Source organism: Urocitellus parryii, chromosome 11, assembly GCF_045843805.1.
Source record: "Urocitellus parryii isolate mUroPar1 chromosome 11, mUroPar1.hap1, whole genome shotgun sequence".
NCBI lineage: Eukaryota > Metazoa > Chordata > Mammalia > Rodentia > Sciuridae > Urocitellus > Urocitellus parryii.
The window spans coordinates 99,736,672-99,757,041 of NC_135541.1; the positions used below are offsets into that span (position 1 = coordinate 99,736,672).

Genomic DNA, 20,370 nt, shown 5'->3' on the forward strand with positions numbered 1-20,370 from the left:
AAAACCATGTTACTTCTACATGGGTATTTCACAGCATAATTAAAAGAGTCTCAGGTCACCTGAAATATGTTTTCCTCAGGATCTCTCAGCAAGTTCTTGAAAAAACACCAGATAATCCATCTGAGCTGATGATAGAAGGAGTGATATAGGTGGTCTCCTTGAAGGCTGAGCTCCTCTTCTTCTGACCACCTTAGAGTTGGTCTAACTCAGCTTTCATTTCTCTGTAGACGGAGGAGTTGAGGTAAAATTCAACTAATGTTTCTATGACTAGTATTTTCCCCTTGGAGAGCTCTTCAGTCTCGCTGACTTTCAAAGAAAAAATTAATAAAGAACAAAAACACTACTATTAGACAATAAGTTATTTAACCCATTTTTCTTTGACTCCTTTCTTCAATAACAATTTGATTTTAGAGCTTGAATATAAAAATTACTAGCTTTATCGCCGCTTTTCACATTAGAAAAACACAGCTGAATGAGCTGGCTACTACTATGATTGTAATTACAGATAACATCAAACTCACTGACCTTTTCCTCCCAACGTGGAACCTAACTATTAAAATAAATATCTTCATACAGAGTTATAATGTTAATATAAAAATCTGGTCCTTTTATTTTACATGTTAATGCATAAAAACCTGTTTTTCATTTTTAAATACTATAACAATGAGCATATTTTTTTAAGAGAGAGAATTTTTTAATATTTAATATGTTTTCCTCAGGCTCACTCAGCAAGTTCTTGAAAAAACGCCAGACAATCCATCTGAGCTGATGATAGAAGGAGTGATACAGGTGTTCTTTTTTTTTTTTTTTTTTTTGGTGGACACAACATCTTATTTTTTATTTTTATGTGGTGCTGAGGATTGAACCCAGTGCCCCGCGCATGCCAGGTGAGCGTGCTACCGCTTGAGCCACATTCCCAGCCCAAGCATATTTATTTTTAAATGGAAACCCCCCATAAAATCAAAAGTAGCATATAAATGCTCACTCATAAATGAAACAAATAAACAAACAAAAAACCATAGCACTCTCAGGTAATAAAGCCTATCTGCTGACTGGTATCAGAACACAACATTAATGCAAATTCACAAAGCCCTGTTAGAATATCTTTCCATATCACAAAACCTCAGCCAAATTGATGAGGCAAAAACTGTGAATCTGAGATTGATGCACCTTCATGCCCTTCTTTCTCTCTGTTAAATATCATAGCAGAAAATTCTCCCTTAATAATTTCCAGAAAGAAGACTACAGGGCTGTTGTACAGCTTACAGGGATAACCTGCAAAAGAAGGCACTCCAACAACTCAACCCAATGGTCTTCAAAAGTAAAGAGGACTCACACAGTGTGAGACAGGTGAGACTAGGGAAGGCAGAATTATCATCTTCTCCCTCATTTTCATACATACATGCATACGTACATATCCAACCAAATCTGGACTCTTTACAACATATTAAATTAGTTATTATCTACAATAAGTAGTAAAGTTCAATAAGCTATCTAAATTTCCTGGAGTTTATCAATACTCCTTCATAAGACTAAGGCTAAGTACAGGAAGGAAGTTTTGAAGGCCCAGATGCATTGTATTCTCTGAGTTGATCCAGGAAATACTGGAATGGCAGTACTAATGACAACAAGATAGCTTTTCCACCTATTAAATTCATATTTCAAACTTATCATCTGTCAATCTGTCATAATTCCAAAGAGGAACAAATCCTTCAGGGTAGCATTCTGGAGAGAAAATGACCAGTACAGTACACCTGAACTCTTTCCTCCACTTCTAGTGGCATAAATCATCTAAACTTTGCCTGTGGTCTGATTCCTGTCTCCTCTGGACTCCCCAGATCCATACATGCTTGATTATTTTTAAAGGAGAGATATTAAACAAAAACAAATTTAAAAAGACAACTATTTGAGGTCATAGAGAAGCATCTACGATCATACCCAAATATCTCTGAAGCAGATTCTATGAGCTATTTTTTAAAAAATCACATAATTTAATAAAAAATTCAAAGAATCAGGCATCCCTGAAATATTGGTCCAATCAGATTTGGGATTAGCCATTCCATTGACTAATAGATCACTCACACCCACTTAAGTCCTAAATCTTTAGTCTAATGTTTCTAGAAAGTTAAGTAGTATCTCCATGAGCTCTCGTGGAAGCAGAACAAGATTACATGCCATGGTAAAAACAAAAATAAAAAAGCATTCTTTTATAGGTCTCAAAATAATAATATTGGGCCATTCCATAAATATTTAACTGACAGAATAACTGGATATAAATCTAAGTAGTTAAATTTTGAACTTTAAGGGAAAGATCACTGTTACGGTTTAGATATGAATTTCCCCAAAGATTCATGTTGTTTTAATCAACTGTGACCAGAAGACCTGAAAATAAAAACATAGAGAAGGAAAAGTTTATTTTGGCTCATGATTTCAGAGGTTCAGTCCACGGTCAGTCAACGCCATAGTGGTGGGCCCAGGGGAGATAGAACATCATGGTAGAAGGACATGGAGTAGGAAAGCAGCTCAGGTCATGATAATTAGGAATTAGGGAGAGAGCTTCACTCACCAGGAACAAAATATAAACCCAAAATGTATGTCCTCAGTGACCTACTTCCTCCAGCCACATTCTATTTGCCTGTAGTTATGATCCAGTTAATCTATAGCAGTGGATAATCCATTGATTAGGTTATACCTCTCAAAGTCTGATCAATTCACCTCTGAATATTCTTATGCCATCTCACACATGACCTACTGGAGGAAACCTCATATCTAAACCACAACACATGTGTTTAAGGCATGGTACACAATATAGCAATCTCATAAATTAATAACTTGAATGGACTACTGTGTGGTAGGAGGAATTAGGTCACTGGAAGTATGCACTGGAAGAATTTATCATGCTCCTGATCCACTTTTCTCTCTCTCACACACACACACACACACTCTGTCTCTCTCTCCCTCCCTCCCTCCCTCCCTCCATCCCTCTCTCTCTCCCTCCTTCCTCGCTGGAAAGAGTTGAACAGTTTCCACCACTACAACTTTCTGCCATGATGTTCTCACCAAAGGCCAAAGAAATGAAGCTTAGTTCTCACCTAAGGCCCAAAGCAATGCATATAGCTGTATTGGAGTGAAATCTCCAAAACCATGAGCCAAAATAAATCTTTCCTCCTCTAAGTTACTGTTCTTAATTATTGATCACAACAATAAAGAGTTAATTAACAAGAAGTGGGGTCATTGCTGTGACTATACCTGACCATGTGCTTCAGAAGCCTTTGAAAATGATTTGTGGGAGGAATTTGGAAAATGTGGAGATACAAGATAAAGAAGCTTTGGAATTTTGTAAGCAGAGGTTAATGGACAATTATGGTGTGACCTCAAGAGACCAGAATGTCAACAAGAATGTGGACAGTATAGATTGTGTTCATGAAATTTCAGATTGTAATGAGGACTGTTTTAGAAACTGGACTAAAGTCCATAAGTGGTATATTCTGACAAGGAACTTGTTTCCATTTTATTCATGTACCAACACTCTCTGAGACTGAATTTAAAGGTGATGGACTAATTAATCTATTGGAGGAAATGTCAAGGCAACAAATCATTGGGACTGTGGCATAGTTATTGCTGGTAGCTTTTAGCCATATTTTTAGTGAGAAATGGCAACAAGAAGCAGAACAGAAACATTTAAAAATTTTCTGTTTGGCCAGAAAAACACTTGTAAAACTGAAAATAAGGAAGGTGTGGTTGCTGAATAAATCAGAGCCTTTAAAAAGAAACCAATGTTTCATGGAGAAAAAAGGAAAGATGTTTAAAGGTGTAAAAATGATAACTAGTTTGAAAGACTCTGCTTTAAGAAGAGAGTCCTGGGTTATATTGCAGGCACAGGGCCACCTAGAAACTTGTCCTGCCAGGACTCATTTCACTGTCCAAGCACTCAGTAGCTGCTACAGCTATTGTTTGAGCAGACCCAGCTACTGTTCCTACAGGCAGTGGGCCTTGGTGTCATCTGTGTTGTGCCAGTTTTAAATAATGCAGAATTCTGAAGTAGGGGGTTCATGAAAGTTTTTACCCAGATTTCAAAGGAAGGCCTTGGAGATAAGACTTTGTGTAAAGGTTGCAGTCTCTGCTGGCCGCCCCGAGAGGGTGATGTGAGATTCTGTGAGAGGAAGCTAAATCAGTAATGGAGTTGCCAGGACTAAGAGATGCCATCAACCATGGAATGTCTGCTGAGGAAGGATATATGCAATGAACAAGGCTTTTTTTGGAGGCTGTTTATTCCCTTTTGGAATGGAAATGTCTACTCTGTTCCATTGTAATACTAGAAACATGTAACTTATCTATTATTATGTATATGGGCCCACAATTAAGGTGTTACCATGTGTCTCACAGAATACTTTGGATTTAGAGTTTTGAGAAATGTTGGAATTGTTAAAGACTAGAGGAAATTGTAGGACTGAATGCATTTTGCATTATGAGATGGACATGAGCCTTTTGGGGTTGGGGCAGAATATTATGGTTTGGATATAAAGTATACACTTTAAATACTTAAATACTAAAGAATTTAAGACTCGGTCTCCAATGTACAGAAATGGAGCTTTTAAGAAATTATTTGATTATGAGGGCTCTAACTTCCTCAGGAAACTAATTCATTTCATGGGATAATAATTAGAATAGATTACTTAGAAGTGGGACCTAATTTGAAAAAATAGGTTACTGGGTTCATGCCCTAGAAGGATTTATTTTGTCCCTAACCCATTTCCTCTCCTTTCCTCTCCCCTCCCCACCTTTCCTTCTCATTCTCTCCCTCCTCTTTCTCCCCTTCTTCTTTTTCTTCTCTCTCTCTCTCTCTCCCTATCCTTCCCTCCCTCTTTTCCTTCCTCCCTCCCCCTCCCTCCCTCACTCCCTTCCCCCCTTCCCTCCACCACACCCTTACACCATTTTTCTGCCTCACCTCAGGCCCAAAGAAATGAAGCCAGTAGACTTTGGACTGAAACATCTAAAACTTGAAGCCAAAAACCATCATACTTTTTGTAATTAGTTTTTCTCAGATATGTGTTATAGGAATGAAGAGCTAACCCACACAGTCACTGGGAAGCAGAACAGCCACAGGACCAGTACAAATACTCTCACACACATATGCTGCCATATGAAAAAAATGTTTGGCAACAAAGTGACCAAGGATGTTTTAGAGTGGTAGAACCTGAGGTAAATTTATACAAAGATCAAACAGTACTCCCATCAATACCTTTGTTCTCTCCCAGAATTCCAAGAATGAAGGATCTGGTGCATGAAAAAGTCAACCAAACCTGCTGATGCAAAGTACTCTCACACACATATGCTGCCATATGAAAAAAAATGTTTGGCAACAAAGTGACCAAGGATGTTTTAGAGTGGTAGAACCTGAGGTAAATTTATACAAAGATCAAACAGTACTCCCATCAATACCTCTGTTCTCTCCCAGAATTCCAAGAATGAAGGATCTAGTGCATGAAAAAGTCAACCAAACCTGCTGATGCAAAGTATTCCAAAGCCTTCTGTGCAGGACCTTGGTACAATAGTTTTCCTGAGGCCAATAAGGTGAGGCTGTCAAACAACTTGAAGATGGAATACCGAGGGTGATTAATCGTAAAGATGATTGTTGGTCCCTGCTCAGAAATCCTAACGTAAAAGAGGGAAGATAATGAATCATTACACATCTGAATCTCACCCTTCCTAATAAAACAGTTTATTCTTACCACTAAAACAAGAGTTCGAAGTTCAACTTCATTTTCTCTTATAGTCTTATCACCTAATCTTATGTTACCTATATGACACCTGGGGAATCTAAATTCAATATTTTTTTTATATTTTTCTACTTGTAGTTGGACACCATACTTTTATTTATGTATCTTTTGGGTTTCTTTTTTTAGTTGTTGATAGACCTTTATTTTTTAATACATGGTGCTGATGATTTAACCCAGTGTCTCAATTATGCCAGGCAAGTGTGCTATCGCTGAACCACAACCTCATTCCTAATTCAATGTTTTTATTAGTACTAAATTGTTAGAAATTCACTTTAATATGCAATTTAAAAATTAAACATGTTATCATTTTTTATTATTTCAACAACACTGCAACTCAAAAAAAATTCATGATGGGTTGGAGATATAGCTCATCAAAAGTGCTTTCCTAGCATATGTAAGACCCTGGGTTTCATACGCAGATATGCAAAAAAAAAAAAATCAAGATTTTTGTGCACCTTAGTAATTATTATGAAAAAGTAGTAATTATTATGGGCTTTGTATCTTTAATAATAACAACTAAGGGAATTGTTTTATTTGCTTGTTTTGAAAGAATTGTTCATATACATTATTAATATTCTTTGTGTTCTAAACAGGATTTAACTTGGCAGCATTTATAGTCATTTTTTTCCTTGGAAGAATTTTTCAGTGTTTATAAGTACCATAACAGCAATTAAAATACATAATCAAGATAAATAAAAAAGATGATTATTACCAAGAAAAATAAAAAATAAAAACATTAGGCTTCTGAAAAGATGGTACATCAACAGTCTAGAATCTACTATAGGGCTTATTAAAAATACAGATGGCTGGGCATTCCTCCTAGACGCTGAATTAGAATTTCTGAGGATGATACAGGGAGTCCATATAATTAACAAGCTGTCCAGGCAACCTACAAGTATAATCAAGTTTGAGAAGTAGTAATAGAGTAAATATTAAGACAACAGTCTGGGCTGGGGATGTGGCTCAAGCAGTAGGTAACACGCTTGCCTGGTATGTGCGGGGCTCTGGGTTCGATCCTCAGCACCATATAAAAACAAAATATAGATGTTGTGTTCACCGAAAACAGAAAAATAAATACTAAAAAATTCTCTCTTTCTCTTCTCTCTCTCTTTAAAAAAAAAAGACAATAGTCATACAAATAATTCTCATTGATGATTTGTCTTCTATCACTTTATGAGTAGTTTTCCTTTTTTCTACCTTGATAAAACAATGAACATTCTGAAGTATGTACTATGAGATTGCTAAATGCTTTAGAAATTACTTCATTTGAATTTTCACACTATTGTAATAAGGTAGTTTCAATATTATAATTTCATAAGTTTTAACAGGAAAAGCTTAAAAGTTAAGCGAATACCCACTAAGTCACAATTATGAAGAAGTAAGGCTATGATTCTATCTCTGGTTTAATTTGTGGTAGAAATAGTGTTAAAAGGCCATTTCACATGAGTTATTACTATGGATGCAAAAAATAAAGGTAAAAATGTTCAAAGTAGATATTTAAAATATTTATGAGCCAGGTGTGGTGGTATGTGACTGTAATCTCAGCTAGGCAGGAGGTTGAGGCAGGAAGATTTCAAGTCTGAAGTTAGCCTAAGCCACTTGGTGTACCTCTATCCCAAAATAAGAAGTAAGAAGGTCACAGGATCAGTGATAGAGCACACTGAGGTTCAATCCTGAGAGCAACAAAACAAAAAAAACTTTAGAAGACCCACTTCAATCTACAAATTTGATTAGTTCCTAGTATAGTTTAGTGCCCAAGGGTGCTCTGCCTCAAAAGAGATTTGGGCAAGAAGACCAAAAATTTCAATAGAATGTGGAAAAGATATAGCTAAGGGTTCCTTGTAAAGGCTAACAACCTAGGCTAAAGATGATACAAGTGGAACATCAAAATTACCAACAGGATTCAGGTAAGAAAAGGATACTCCTGGTCAAAGAAACTCAGTGTTACAAAGCAAGAGGTGTGTGTGTGTGTGTATATATATATATATATATATATATATATATATATATATATATCTGAGAGACAGTGACTTGGTATTAAATGAATAAGGTAACTAAAGAGACTACAAAAAGAGAATGACAAGCCTAAGATTGGCCCTTCTCTCAGAAACTGGAACTGTATTCAGTAGACATCATTGAGCTGGTAGACAACTAGAAGCAGGAAACAGAATTGTACGAGAGCCCTGCTACTCAAAGTGAGATTGGATGGGCAGTGGCATTAGTATCAGTATCTCCTCTTAGAGTCCCCTAGGGAAAATCCTGGGCTCCACCTCAGACTTAAAGAAACAGAATCTACATTTTAATCAGACCCCAAGTGATGACTGTGCATAGCAGGGCTTGATCTCTGCAAGAGGCAGGATGCTTGAATGGTACCCAGTAAAAAAAACATAAAGGAAATAGTTACAATATTCTGTATCAATTCATCATTGTCTAATGAACACTGTCAGCAGAGCTGTAGATAATAAAAACTTTCCTGGGTATGTTCTATAAAGGTACCCAAACTCCAGGCCCATAACCTGGCATCTTCATTTATACGTATGTTGACATCTAGAGCATAAGATATTTAAACAAACAGCCATCTTTGCATCATCTTGTTTTTTCTCTCCTATCAGAAACTTTCTTATGAGTGTATGGCCATCAGAGAAAGCAAGGTAAGTACTAGGGGAAGCCATGAAGGTGGTGTGTCAGGCACCTTAAAGTATGAAGTAGAGGGGTTTCCAGAGAAAGGAGACAAAGATATAGCCCAGAGCAAGTGGCAGACTGGTTGCATTGAACAATTAAATCATAGATCAAGTAAGTGAATATATTAAAATAAAAGGAGTCACATCTCTCATGGTCTGAAGTGACTTGCAAAGGCTGAAAGGGAAAGAACTAAAAATGACACAGAGTTATTGGACTGGAAATAAAAATAATAATATGAACTCATGGGTATCTAAATATATACTCATAAATAGCAATAATTACAGAATGTTTACAGAGAGACAGAGAGAGAGACACAGAGAGAGAGACACAGAGAGAGAGAGAGAAAGAAGGACTGAAAACATTGCTCGGGTGTAGAGTAAGTGCTTAGCAAATATGAGGCCATGGGTAGGAACCCTGCCACACACACAATAAAAACCCACTACACACATACACACACACACACACAGACACACACACACACACACACACACACACACACACACATCTGTACACACACATATAAAATTCATGCAGGGCCAATGTTTCCAAATAAAATAGAATATATTTCCATATTTTATATAAACACATACAGTAGGCCTAGGTACGCCTCTTGAAGATCTAAAAGCAATACCACTCCAATAGCAGTGAGCACAATAGCAACCACATTTTGGTTTCTTAATATTAATTAAACCAGAACAAACCACATCCATCCACAAATAACTAACTCAGGAAAAGTGCAACATAAACATGGAACATCACAGTGACTACAAAGTAAAGAAATGATGGAAGAATGATCAGGGAGAGGTCAAAAGAACACACAGACCATTGAAAAGCCATCCCCTAGTCAAATCAGGATCAATTTAATCATTAAAACAGTGAAGAAAAGCAGATTCCAACCCATTGCATCACACAGAAAATGAACAGGGGAAAAACTCTTCCTTAGATAAAATGTCAACAATTACCTGTTAGGCAACTACCACAAGAACAGGATTATTAGCTTACGCTAAAATTGGTGGGTGAGACTTGAGGAGGAACACAATCTTGGTATAATAGGCAATTATCTTCCCAGAAAAAAAAATACTAATCTACTCTAAAGAAGAAAAGTACTTTCCCAGCAGAGAAGCCCAGCAGACCCCAACATGATCAAATGAGGGAAATTCACACCACCTATGAGACCGGAATCTGCTCATGGAACATAGGGATGGATCCAGTAGAGGGTCACCCCATGAAATCCACCAAGACTTGCAAGGGCATGACGGACAGGAAAGGACTGTGGAACTCACACAGATTATCAAAACCAACCAAAACAGGAAAGCCAGAAAAGACATGTTTCAGTGAAGAATCCCAAGGCACTGCAGGAAACAGACACTGCAGGGGAAGCTGGTGACATGTGACTAGAGTCTAAGCACTGGATGGTTGTGAAGCCACCACTGTCAACTTCCTTACCTTAAGGCTGGTGTAGTGGAATGTCCTTGCCTCTTGGAATTTACAATGGGGAGAATTTACCAGAGATGGAGCATGAGATCAGAAAAAAACTTAACACAGGTGGAACACAGATGGAGGAAGAGGAGAGCAAATGCAGTAAAATAGAAGTTAGGGAATCCAGGTGAGGAAACTGGGATTTTTTTTTCTTTAAACTTTTCTTGGAACTTTCCTGTCAGTTTGAAATAATTTTTTATAATTTTAAAGAAGATGTTCAAAAACTAATCTAAAAAATTTCTCCTCTTACATTCCTGCCAGTCTCCTTTCTTGATAGAAATGAATGACTTTTTTTCCCATTGTTCTACTTTTCCAGGCCCCTACTTAGGATTCATAACAGGTCAAGTCCATTTCCTAAGCTGATCCAGTTGGTTCCACCTTCAAAAAACACCCAGAACCCATGCTTTTCTTACCACCTGACCACCAGCATCCTAGTAGTACAGGGCCTACTTCAGCAGCTATTTCTTGGTGTCCTTCATTCACCTTGGCCTCATTGTGCAGTCAATGCTGACACTCTCAAAATATCCCTGGACCTTAGCAGCACAAAATATGCCTCACAGAGGCCAATGAGGTCTATATAATCTGACCCAAGCCCAACTTTACTTTATATCATTTCTAATTGGCTGAATTGTGGCCTCTCCAAAACTGGTATGTTAAAGTCCTAACACCCAGCACCTCAGAATGTGGCTACCTCTGGAGAGTCTTTAAAGAGGTCACTAAGATTAAAGAAGGTCATTAAGTGGTGACTCATCTGACTGTGTCTATTGAAGGATCCAAGAAGAAACAACTTGTAGACACCTTGATCTCAAATTCCAGCTTTTAGAGCTGGAAGAAAAGTAGTATCTGTTATTCACCCCCAGCCTGTGGTCTTGTTACAAGTGTCTAGCAGCCAACCTGCACTGGGTTCTGTCCCTCTGGCCTCTCTGATGCTCCACACACATCAAGCATCAAGCATGCTGTGCCTCAGGGCCACTGGCTGCTCCTTCCAACCAAAACTCTCTGCTGACAGAAAGAGCAGGACTCACTCTGTCACAGGTCTCTCGTCACATACTTGTGGTCCTCCATGACTATCCTGTTTTTTAAAACAATTGCTCACTCCCTTTGTGGCCTTTCTTCCCCAAGTTCTTCATTCATTTTTCTTAATAACACTTCTTTGCTCCTTGATTATTTCTCTTTAAGAAGAAAGGAAAGAATTTTGCTCTTCACTTCTGAAACCCTGGAACCCTGAACCCCTGGTACATAGAAGTGGTCCAATTGTAAATAAATAAAAGAACAATGTTCCTACAGTATTTACCTTTTCAGGAGCAAAAGTACAGTATTTGCTGTGCTTATATGTAAACCACTTGTTGGTCGATCCAAGAACAAGATGGGAGGATCAGCAAGCAGCTCCATTGCTATACTGGTCCTTTTTTTCTCTCCTCTAGAAAAAACCTAAAACACAGATTATTACATTATCAACAAGAACCACTATGGTCACCACCACAGTGAATTAACTTCATTTTGTGGATTAACTTCAGTCCTACAAGATACTCTTTCTCTATTACCCTCATTATTCTGAACAAGAAATAAATGGACACCTGAAAGAAGAAGGAGGTCTCTATTTGAACAGATAACTACCTGGAGGCTAAGGGCAGAGGATCCAAGTGGCTGGACCTGATATGAAGTTCATACTTTAACATTCTGTATATTCCTCACCAAGTCAAAGATTTAAAGACAGTGACTAACAAAACTAAAAGATATGGATCTGACACAGTGAAACCACAGTCTAAAACAGGAGATAAATCTAGGAGATGAAAAATGAAAATACCTTGAGTATTCTATTAGTCTTCTAACAACAACCCCCCTTCCCCCCCCCCACACACTTCATTGCTTCTGACAAAAGTCCCTGAGTGGACTTACAAGAAAATGGTACACTTGAAGCCAGGAGAGCTCACGTTCTGCTATACCACATAAGCACTTTTTAATTCCCATAAGATTTCCTAAATTGATACCATCTACACCCTAACTCAATACAGAATTCCCAATTAATCATTTCAGATAAAAGCAGGAGGTGGGATAGTCTGCAGGTACCTGGTTCAAACTTTTCAACCAGTCAATATCATTGTGTGTGCTGAGAGGACTAGAATAGTTCTGGGGAGAAAGGCAGTAGGGAACAATTCTCAAATGAAGAGTCTCCAAGAGAAATAATCAAACGCAACTCATAGCCCTTGATTGAGAACTTTTAATAACTGAGCTTTAAAAAGACATCTGAAGACAATTTGGGAAATGTGGATGAATATGGTTTGACATAGTTGGTGATATGAGGATATGATGTTACTCTTCATTTTGTTAGTTGGTAATGGCTTTGTGGTAAGGTAGGCAAACGTCCTTTTTTCCCAATGCATATAAGTATTTTGGGGTGAAATATCATACAAATTTGTATAAAATAGTTCCATAAGACAGAGTTATAATAATTATGAGAGATGTTAACAATTGAGAAATCAAGGTGAACAGTACTAGTAATTATATTAATTTCCATATAATTAACATAATAATAGATACATACTAAACATAATGTATAATATATAAATAATACAATGTACATATAATATATAACTATTATACTAATTACCCCAAATCACATCATTATAGTAATCAAACCATCTTCTCTAGATTTCTGTTATGTTCAAAATATCATAAAAAACTAAAACTATATAAAATTATTTGATACTATTAGATTATGTTAATTATAAGAAATCAAAAACAGCCTTTACATATGTTCCCCAGAAATCCAAGAAAGTAACTAAGGACAATGAGTGCTTAATGGTAAAGAACAGAGTTAAAAAAAAAAAAAAGTACCAAACTGGAATGAGAAGATCAAATAAATAAAGAGAGCCAAGGAAAAGAAAATCAATACTCAGTAATAAAAATAAGTAGATCACAGGACTATTTTTATAAGTAAAACACTTCACATAAAGCCTATCAGCAAGTATAATAGGAAGCAGTAGCCAAGAGGATGCTCCACCCACATTCTTCATTTTTTTAGGAGAGAAGATCAGGGGCTTCATTCAAAGGCACTACATTCTAAAAAACTCATTATCACATACAGCTACAAATATCTGCTCAGCAAACCCTCCACGTGGAGTGGTAAACTGTAAAGTTCAATCATTGTCTCCATGATCCTGCAAACCCACAAAAGGTTGAGTTACTTAGTCCATTCTATTACTCTTGCCCACAAATGTACTTCTCAAACCTAAGAGAATGGTAGATGAGTCTGGAAATAAATATTGGCAGAAAAAAAATGGGAATGAGGAGAGGATAAGAAAAAAAACTGCCAAAGATAAGCTATAGAAAAAATTAGTAGCAACGCAAATTAGAAGTCAGTCCTACTGTGATCAAATATAATTCTGGAAGTCAAATTACAGACAAGTTATAGATACAAAGAAATAATACCTGGAACTTGTCATTTATCAATTCCAGAAATATGCCTCAAAAAAGCCATGAAACAAAGGTCCTAGGAAGAAGAGAAAGAAAAGAGCAGTGAAAGTCATGAAGAGAAAAACAGGAAGAAGAAAAGTTAGAGCAAAGACATCAAATGAGCCCTGACTACAGCAATGAGACCACACTCCACTCCAGGGATTCCACCATCTTTGAGATTGTTTCTCCAGCTTCATTTCCACCTTCACAATAGCTATGTAGTCATTTTTCTGATCATTACAGAAAACAGCCACACATGTCATAAGAAACTTCTGATTAAGGTCACACTGTCCACACAGGGAGGTCCGCTTTCTTGGCTACAATTCTACCAGTTTTTTTCACATTACCTTGGAATCAGCCACTTCACTTAGATCTAAATCCTCAATGACCTTGTTGATCCTCTCATATTTTCATGATTTGTCATAGTTGTTGGAAGCCGAAGAGCTGCTGAGAACTGCAAATTTTCTCTCACTGTCAGGGTGTTCATCAGGACATTATTCTGAAGGAAAATACAATTTTCATGAGACACACTGAGTCTTTTCTTAGACTATTCCTCTAGTATATGTAACTCAATAGATGAAAATAACAAACCCAAGGAAATGCTGTAGTTAATGCTGTGTTTTCAACTCTGCTAACTACAGAGACTCCATATACAGACAGTTGCAGAGCCCAGGGAGGTATTTCGACACCCATCTGAACATCCAAGTGGAGCACAGGGAAGTATGATATGACTATTGGCAGACACATTCAAGTGTGTTCTCAGGAAGGAAAAGAGGCAGGAGGGCAAAAACAGATATCAGTAGACCCTTCTGAAAATGATACAAGTAGAATTGATATCCATGCCCTACAGAGGTCATATTCCAGGTCCTCTCTGCCTTTCCATTTAACTCCACCCTCTTTCTAATAGGAAATTTTCAGAAACAGATGTAAGAAAAGTTGATTCTATGAGTATGTCACATAATCAACTGGAAGCACAATAAACTGCAAACCAAGGCACTTGCCTATATAGAAACACATGAATCCTAAAAGTAAACCAACTAATGCTTACTTGAACCACATAACCTGAATGATATTTGAAATTGGCAGGTCTAGGTTCTCCATTGATCAAAACTTCTCCAGATAATCCACTTGGGTCTTTCCTTACAGCTAAAATGTTTAACAACCTTCAAAAAAGACAAACATGGTGAGGTTTTTTTTTCCCCTTCAATACAGGCCACCTCTCTCAGCTACTGTTAGTTCAAATTCTGTTCAAGCTATAAAATTAACTAATCAAGAGATATATGACTTAACTAAAACTTAGTACATGTGTGTTAGTGTGCTTCTGTGTGTGTGTGTCTGTGTATGTGTATGTGTGTTTACATTCAAATCCTCGCCTTCCTTTTCATTTGTGATATAAGAAAGCACAGAAATGTAGAAGCAAGGCAAATTTGGCTTATCCTGCATAGACCTCCCAAAGGACACTCCTGTCCATCTGACATTGGTGGATCCAACCCAGGAAATGTGCTCTTTTATCTAAATGTGTCTTCAATTATTCCTATGTTCCATCTCCCCACATTTAATATTATTCCCTTCTTATTCTTCCTCATTAGCTCATAATAGGTTCGACAGGTGTACCTCAACCACTTTATGATGCTGTATTAGTAAGACTTATAAAAGTTATTTCTAAAAGCACACTGAAACTACAAAAAGAAATCTGACTTATAATTTCTGTTATACTCACAAAGACTTGTTTTGACCTTTGGGTACCATAATGGCATTGAGACCAGGTTTCATGATTCCACTGAAACCCAAAAGCAAAAATGAGTAATTATTCCATTTTAAACAAAGTTCTATTAAATTAGGATCTATGTCAAATACACTTAAGAAAATTTCATGAAATTGCATCAGATTCTCATTAACATCACTTAATTATTTTTTTAAAAAGAAGCAGGAAATTACTTACTGAAAATAGATATATTCTGACTGAACAGAACTTAGTTACATTCCTACCTGTGATTTTATGCTCACATAGTGTGTCAGTCATTTATATTAGACTTGCCCTTCCCCTTCCTTTCTTAAAAGAGGAATATGATGGATGTCCTGGGAGTAGGGCAAAAGACACCAGCATCTGGGAATACAGGATGGGAAGCAGTGAGAGAGTAGAGGGGAAAAGTTGTAGGCTGTGAAGAAGCTTATATGAGGAAATAAAAGAACTGAACAAATCAGTAATTACATTAAGACTATGAGGAGGCATTTTTTCACTGTTTTTAAATAGACTTTTAAAAAAATACATTTTTAAACATGGAAAATGTGTGAAGAATCTACAGTGCTAGATGGGAATTGGTGCATTAATTAGAAGTAATAGGTTTTAATCTACACAATAGTTATAGAAGAGTATAGATGGAAGGGTGCTGAGGAACCATCTGCCATCCACCACTCCACTTACCCCTCCTGGACAGAATCACAACCTCATGCACTTGCATAAGGGATTCAGTTTTATTTTTTTAAACAAAGTTTATATATATATATATATATATATATATATATATATATATATATATATACACACACACACACACACACCACACACACACACATGTTCATGCATACATATATTCTCTAGGCATGTCCACTGAGGTGGTTTAATTCCAATGACACATGAATAGCAATGAGCATTCTAAACACTCAGATGATGGTTTATAAATACCATTCTCCACAATTCCACAGAATGAACATCAGCTGATTCTGGCCTAGGGTCAGTGCACAGTTTGGATTTTTTTTTTGTAATAGGATTAAACCTAGGGACTCATACATGATAAACAAGCACTCTATAATTGAGCTACAGCTTCAGCCTTTTAAAAATTTTACTTTGATACAGAGTCTTTCTAAATTGTCCAGTCTGGACTTGAATTGTGATTCTCCTGTTTTGGTGTTCTGAATAACTAGGATTACAGGTATATGCCTCAGCCTCAAAAGAGTATGGAACTTCTAGCTATAACAAGAAAATACTCAAAGAATGAAAGAATAAGTCAAAACAGTGAAAGAGGAAGGGAACTCAAATTGAAAGGTCTCCCACTGACTAAGTTCAGACCAACAGAAGTATCAAGATAAATAACAATAATAATACATTACCACTAAGTGTTATTGAAAGAGGAATCCTTGACTGTTGTCAATAGAGAAAATTAAAGAGGAAATAGTAAACTGAAGCTTTTTCCTCTTAGTTTCATGCAAATTATGAGATAATGGAAATAAATCACCCTTTGGTAACTATCATATTTTCTGATCTAGACAGGAGTCATGAATGGGAGCTGAAGCTGGTGAGTTGGAATATAATAAAGAGCAAGATTCTGTATTAATGTCAGAGCACCACCCTTCACAATAGTAATGAAGTGCAAAGAGAAAAATTGTGACACTGTGGTGAAATTTGGCAGACAGATGCATGACCAGGTGATCAATTTTAACATCACTGGAGTGGGATGGAATTAGAAGGTACCAGTCTGGATGAGCCTGAAGAAACATGATGTGGTGAGGAGCACAGTGATGGGCAGCCCTCAGAACCACTCCTGCCTTCATTCTGAGGATACCTGTCTCCTCAGCTGCTGCCAGACAACAACTGAGTGATTACACAGGAGAGGGTCCTTCTTTCTAGAAAGTAAGGCTGAAAGAGCTAGGGATAGAAAATGATCATGTGAACAGTATGCTCTCAAATGATTCCCAAAATACACTAGTAAAAGTGAATGAAAAAGGAGACACAGTAGGGCCAGGTACAGTGGCATGTGCCTGTTATCCCAGTGGCTTGGGAGGTGGAGGCTGGAGAATGTCAAGTTCAAAGCCAGTTTCGGCAATTTAGTGAGGCACTAAGCAATTCAGTGAGACTCTGTCTCTAATAAAATGCAACATAAGGCTAGGGATGTGGCTCAATGGTCAAGTGCCCCTGAGTTCATTCCCCAGTACCCCCCCTCCCAAGAAAGAGACACAGTGATGGGAGTAAACAGTGGAATGTAAACAGGTAAGGAGTCTAGTGAAAGGATTATGTTCATGCAGGATTATGTTTGAAATCATTTAAAAAATAATCATTAATCTGAAAATTTCCCAAAGAGAAGAATGAATTTTCCTCACCATTATAGAATATTCATAAATCTTCAGGAATGGATAATTTTTCCCATAGTTATTAAACATTGGTAATGAAAAGTTCAAGTGTTGTGTATAAAGACAAACTAAGCTTAAGGGAAAGTTTTTCATGAGGTATGAAAATCTTTTCAATTCTCAAGGTCAAATTTGGTTTAACTTCTTACAAAAGGAAAGCAAAAAAGCATCCAAAGGAAAATCGAGATTCTCACCACATTTCTTGGAATATACTTACTGTTTTGAATGGTGACTTGTGCTATCAAATAAAAATAAAAAATAATATGAGTAAGTCTTCCTCCATCCTATAGCCTACTAACCTGAAGTGAGCAGACAGGAGAAAGATCTGAAACACAACAACCAAAAATGGGTGTCCTTTCCCACAGATACTTACACCAGAAACAGGAGAAACAACAGTCCCTGAAATTGTAAAAATTGAAAGAACTTCAAGATTTTACTGCACTTTTATTAGCCTAAGAGCACAAAACCATGACCCTCAGTAAACATGGTTTACTGAGAGGCACAACACTTAGCCTTAAGCACAACAAGAAGTCTTGAGCAGAGGTGACACTTAGGGTATCCCATCACTAGTCTACTTGGAGGAAAAGATAATCTAGAGGTGTTTGGGAGTGTGGCTCAGTGGTATCAAGATGGCTCACTGTGCACAAGGCCAAGGGCTTGATTCCCAACACCAAAATGGGCAGGGGCAGGTAAATGTACCCTCACATAAAGAATGTACTTTATATGTATTTAGTCTACACATATTCAAATCAAATTACATTTTACCTCTTTCAACACAAAATCTGAAAGTACCAACATTTTTTTGATTATCTCACAAAATTCTTGTCAGCTTTTCATAAGTCAATTCTATCTGATCATTAACAAAGGATAAAAGCTTTAGATCCACTATTCCTCTTCTTATTCACCTGGTCAGGATTTCTTAACCAACACAAGAGAGACAAGAAGCAGGCATGACAGCAGGTATTGCCAGAGAAGAGTTCTAATCCTGCATAGAGCCCTTGAGCTCAGCCCATGAACCCTCAGATCCTCAGCATTTTTCTCTCAGGCACACCCCAAAACTGTCTACCCAACCCTGTCACTTCCTTGTCTTCTGAAAGATGTTAGGCACTACTGACAGTAAAGACCACAGATGCATACAAAATGTCAAGAAAGCAGGTCAAACACCTGATTTTATATAGAGCTACAACCATACCAGGACTCTTATAACCACTTTCCCAGCCTTGGAGAGTCAGAAAAAGTTGTTTGCTTACACTAGGAGTAATTATTTCCTCTAGTAAAAAACAAAACAAAACAACAACAACAAAAAAAAAAACAAGAAACAAGTGTTGCCAGGGAAAATCCAAATTCATTTCCCCTCATGATTATCTCACAAAACTCTTGACAGCTTTTTATTAGTCAATTCTATCTAATCATTAGAGGGAAGCACAGTTCTCTAGCAATCAGACAAACATTAACAACCCTAATGGCCAGCATCTGTGAGCTCATATAGATACAAGTAGCCAGAGGTTCCAAACTCACTGCCACTTTAATAATTAAATGACACATTAATTGCACAGTCATAAAAACAAACAAAACATGATGCAGTTCATAAATTCTCTTCAAAGTTTAAACTACCTGATAACTGATCCAATCATATTAGTCCTTGTTTAGCCTAAAGGAAAGAAAGCATGCATCTATATGTCTCTACAAAACTTGTACTCAAATGCTCACAGCAGTCTATTGGTAGTAAGCTGTAGAGAATCAGATGTGACTGTGTTACTATTACTGTCCTTGATGGAGTCTGCCTGCAAACGGGATATTCTGTCAAGGTATAGATAAGTAGCAGCGGACATGCTTGAAAACGAGATGTTTGCTGTCCCTGGGAGAGTCTGCTCGCAAACGAGAGGCTTCTTCAAGGTTTAGATAGGTAACAACAGACATGCTTGAAAAGGAGATGTCTGCTGACCTTGGGAGAACTTGCCTGCAAACGGGATGTTCTGCCAAGTGGGATAAGAGGGTGCTGAGAAAATTTTTTTATCTGTTCAAAACAAAGAGCAGAGCTCAGCATACTCCAGGCCGAAAGTAGATTAGCCATGAGAAGCGGGTCACTTCTGATTAGAAAGTAAAACTTCTGTGTGCTATGTTTAATTAGCTGAAAGACCTGATTTATTGATGTTGGAAGGCTGCCTTCTTTGTTCATAATACTATAAAAAGATTGCTTGTACACAATAAAGGACTTTTTTTCTGCTGCTGCTTTGCTTGCTCTGCTTCTTCTTTTTCTTTGTTTTCCCATGCTGACCTGCAAGTGAATTACTGCAACAGTAAGCAAAGCCAATAGGTCAATAAAGTGAACTTTTAAAAAATTCATGCACATACCTGATATTTGATAGTATTTCTTTCTCAACCATTCTTTGTTGGAGCAGACAGCCACTCTTCACTTGTACTTGATAGCATATATTATGAAAACTCAACACAGCTCCTTGGGTAATTGTCTCCTGGTCACCAGTGATCATCTCAGGGAGGTCATTGGTGTGTCTTTGTAGCATTGGGATAACAACCTGGTCACTACTGGAAGACATCTTCAGAAGTTTTGCCTTTCTGTGGAGGGAAAAGTAATAGTAAGTTGATATTCCACATAAATGAGATTGTAAACTCTAGATACCAATTCATTGAAAACAAGATGGTTTTAAACTGTGCTGCAGTGAGTAAATTCTTTTCCAATGAACAAACAGCCTGCATCACTATGATAAGAATAACCTTAGAACCTAAAATGGGAGACAGATGAAACTTTAAATGCTTGTACTCAAATTAGATGTCAGATAAATTACAATAAGCAAAATAGTTGAGTATGAAAATTACCAACAACTCA

General features: G+C 37.2%; 1 pseudogene; it reads right to left on the reverse strand.

Moving 5' to 3' along the window:
* Positions 1–50: 50 nt before the first annotated feature.
* LOC144249351 (broad substrate specificity ATP-binding cassette transporter ABCG2-like) lies at positions 51–20,080 on the reverse strand (annotated as a pseudogene).
* Positions 20,081–20,370: the final 290 nt, after the last annotated feature.